This window comes from Tupaia chinensis, unplaced genomic scaffold, assembly GCF_000334495.1.
Source record: "Tupaia chinensis unplaced genomic scaffold, TupChi_1.0 Scaffold000022_1, whole genome shotgun sequence".
Classification (NCBI taxonomy): domain Eukaryota; kingdom Metazoa; phylum Chordata; class Mammalia; order Scandentia; family Tupaiidae; genus Tupaia; species Tupaia belangeri.
The window spans coordinates 665,498-669,158 of record NW_006159452.1 but is presented as its reverse complement, the minus strand read 5'-3'; the positions used below and the strand labels follow the sequence as shown (position 1 = coordinate 669,158).

The window sequence follows — 3,661 nt, the reverse complement described above, 5'->3', positions numbered from 1 at the left end:
AGAATTATTTTATGTAACTTTTTTTTTATTTATTTTAATTTGTCCAGAGAGGGGCAGAAAGAGACAGAGAGAGAGAGAGAAAGCTAGAAAGCAAGTTGCTATGTCTGTAATTCGAACTGTGATCAGCCATGTGAGAGTCAAGTGCCCGTAACCACCACATCACCTGCTGGCCCCAACAACAAAAGTTTTTTTAAGTGTTTTGTTTTTTGTTTTGTTTTTTTGTTTGTTTGTTTATTTCCCACAGATGCTTACAGACAGGTGCACAATATAAATCATATTTTGCAACCCAAACTCATCATTCAGTATGAGTTTTGATACATTTAAGAAGGAATATTACAAAAAGTCTTTTTCTTTCATTTAGCTTTCATAGTAAATAAAAGCAAGAAGAGGAAGAAAATGTGAGTGGAAATGAAAGAGGAAGAAGAAGAAAAGGAAAAAAGAAGAATATTTTTTAGAATGCTTGACAACAGTATTTGTCAAATTTATATTTTTAGATGATTATTTTGATGAGGCAAATATTTCTAGTCTCACTGTACATTTCAATCTGGGAGTCTACTTGGTAAGAGATTCATGCCAATAACTACCATGTTTTGATAGCATGACTCTTCACAAATTTAGAATAAATATTGAAAAGAAACAATTCAGAGAGTGCTATTACACAAATGATGCAAATATAATAAAACAGAGCAATGGTGATAATGAGTTAGAAGTAATTATGTTCATGTGCCTTAATTACTTTTTCAGATGTTCTTTTCGGTCATAGAGATATCTTAAGTGAAGTTAGTTGGAACTATTAATATAAGAAACAGGAATTCGCCATGAAAGCTGAGGTCTAGTGATTTCAGGGATAAAAGTAATGAAGATGTTCTGCTGAGAAGTCACCCTGGTAGAGCCCCTCTGTTCTTTTCTCTCTTTTTCTCTCTGTCTCTGTCTTTTAACTATGTTTAATTTTTCTTTTTTTTAAAAAATAAGGTTTTTATTTTTTGTTTTTAAAAATTAACAAAGAAATATTTTTTGTTTGCTTTTTTCTTTTTTCTCTTTTTTATTTCTCTCTTTCTCTGATTTCTTATCCTTTTTCTTTTACATCATCGCTTTGCTGCTCAGTTTCCAAGCCCTAAGTGTCTAGACAGGTCTAAGTAAAAAGTTGCCAAAATCCGAATACTATTTAGGTCCTCATATTTCTCAACTCCCACTGAATCTGTGTCACAAAGGGAGAAAAATGCAATGCCAAAGAGTTTGCAGACCACATCCTTCTGTGCACCTCTGATCACTCAGACTGATCTAGAAATTAGGAAGAAATGAGTCAACCCATCAGATGACTAGACATCGCTTCAAGGGCATGAGAAATATGCAAAACAAAGAAAATACCTCTCCCAAGGGAAAAGAATAATTCTTCTTCATCCACAGACAGTACAATGTAACTCATGGAAATATCTGATAAAGAATTTAGATTATACATAGTGACACAGCTCACATGGATGGAAGAGAAAAAAGACAGTGAAGACCAGAAGAAAAAATTTGATGAGTTCCAGGAGATGCGAAGTTCTTGCGAGAGCAGAAAGAGGAAATATACGCCATAAAAAAAGAATCAAAAGATGAAGGCTATACTACAGGAAGTCAAAACCTCCTTTGAAAGTATTAAAAGCAGACTAGATTATACAGAAAATCGAATCTCAGATATAGAAAACAGAATTTCTGGACTAGTAAAATCCACCACGAAGACTGAGAAAATAGCTCCCCCCCAAAAATGAGAATAATATTTAAAAAAATACTAGATTCCATTAAACATCCAGACATCTGAAAAATCGTATTCCAGAAGGTGAAGAGATTAATAAGGGCATTGACAATCTATTCCATGAAATCCTGGAAGAAAATTTCCCAAACCCAGAGAGGCATTCAAAGATTCAGACCCAGGAATACAAAGGACCCCAAATAGGATCAACTCAAGAAGATCTTCTCCAAGACACATTATGGACAGAATGACCAAAACCACAGACAAAGTCAAGATACTCAGAGTGGTAAGAGAGAAACATCAAGTTACCTACAAAGGACATCGCATTAGGCTAACAGCAGACCTATCATCGGAAACAATGCGAGCAAGGAAAGAATGGGAAAATATATTCAAAGTGTTGAGTGAAGAACAATTTCGACCAAGAATACTATATCCAGCAAGATTATCCTTCATATGGGAAGAGAAGTCAAGAACATTTTCAAACAAAACCGGAAAGAATTTACCAACACCAGATCAGCTCTCCCAGAAGTTCTGAAGGGAGTCCTATCCCAGGAAAACTAAAGTCAGACACACAAAAATAAAAGTTCTCAAATAACTAAGAAAATAGCCAGCTTAATGGTAAGGACAAGTCTAGAGTTGAACATTATCTTCCAGATTTAAATGGAAAGATCAAACCATAACAGAAGATAAAGCACATGAGTTTGAACTAGTGAAATAGAATTGTATGACTTTTGACTAAAACATTACTGATCTTCTATGCTTTGTTTTCCAGTGTTAAGGAGTTTTGTCTTCTCTTGAGCTGTGGATTGGTCCATGTACCTACTATGCAAACAGAATCCTAACCTGTTTCCTGGCTTTAAGTATAAAGCAAAGTTCTCTTAACATTTTTTGATTTTGGTTTATTGAAACTAAAACTGCCTTTCTTGATTAAAAAAAAATGTAAAAAAAAAAAAAAAAACTGTTTAATGACCACAGTAAGCTATATAGCCTCAGCTAGGTGCTACTTTGTAGTACAGTCACTATACTCATAGAGTTTCATGCTTAAAGTCAAACATGTTCAAAGATATGTATATATCAGCTGAACTTGCTATTGAAAGTAGTTTGATTAATTAAGATATTTTGTGAATCAATAAATTGTGGAGAAAAAAAGAAATGGAAAGCAACTGTAGATACCAGACACAGTGTGAGAGGAGGGTGGGAAATGGCAGAGGGTGAGAAATAGGGAGAAAAAAAAATATATATATATATATTTGTATATATGAAACAAGAAATGGAAAACTATTTGTTGATGATAACATGTATGATTAAGCCACTATACAGTGTATTCTGGATGAGAAATCACATTTGTATTCTGTGATGATGTACAATGTATGAATGTAAAATAAATAAACAAATAAATCCCTCCCCCCAAAATATAAGAAACAAAAATCAAATTTCAAAGTGGAATATAAAGTTAAATCTTTTCTACACACATTTACTTAATTTATCTTGTAATTATCTATTTTAAAGACAAGTTAAAAAATGATGCAAAATTTTAATTGTAGAAATTTCACTTAAAAGAAGAGCATTCTACATATGCCTAAGAGAAGTTTGTATATTGCCATGTTTCTGTCCATTCCAAAAAACATATATGTATATAATATATAGATTTTCTATACATACACATATATTTATATATGTATGTGTAATATATGTATGGCTATATGTATATTATTTATAGGCACACACATAGATATATATGGCCATGTTTATTTTTCTTTAAAGATTTTTGTTACAGTATGCCTGCACTTGCTAGAAAGACAGAGACATAAAGCAAGAAATCACCCCCCAGGGCAGATGGCCATGCTGCAATCCCTTCTCTTCCATTTTCCTCTTGGAGCTTTGGACACACATGCACACACACACACACACACACACACACACACATTA

At 33.1% G+C, this 3,661-nt stretch overlaps 1 non-coding gene across 1 annotated transcript; it reads left to right on the top strand.

The window, feature by feature from the left end:
* Window positions 1-212: 212 nt before the first annotated feature.
* LOC114007152 (small nucleolar RNA SNORA40) lies at window positions 213-335 on the top strand. Its single transcript, XR_003548789.1, has one exon. It is a non-coding gene; the product is annotated as a small nucleolar RNA SNORA40 (small nucleolar RNA).
* The last annotated feature ends 3,326 nt before the right edge of the window (window positions 336-3,661 follow it).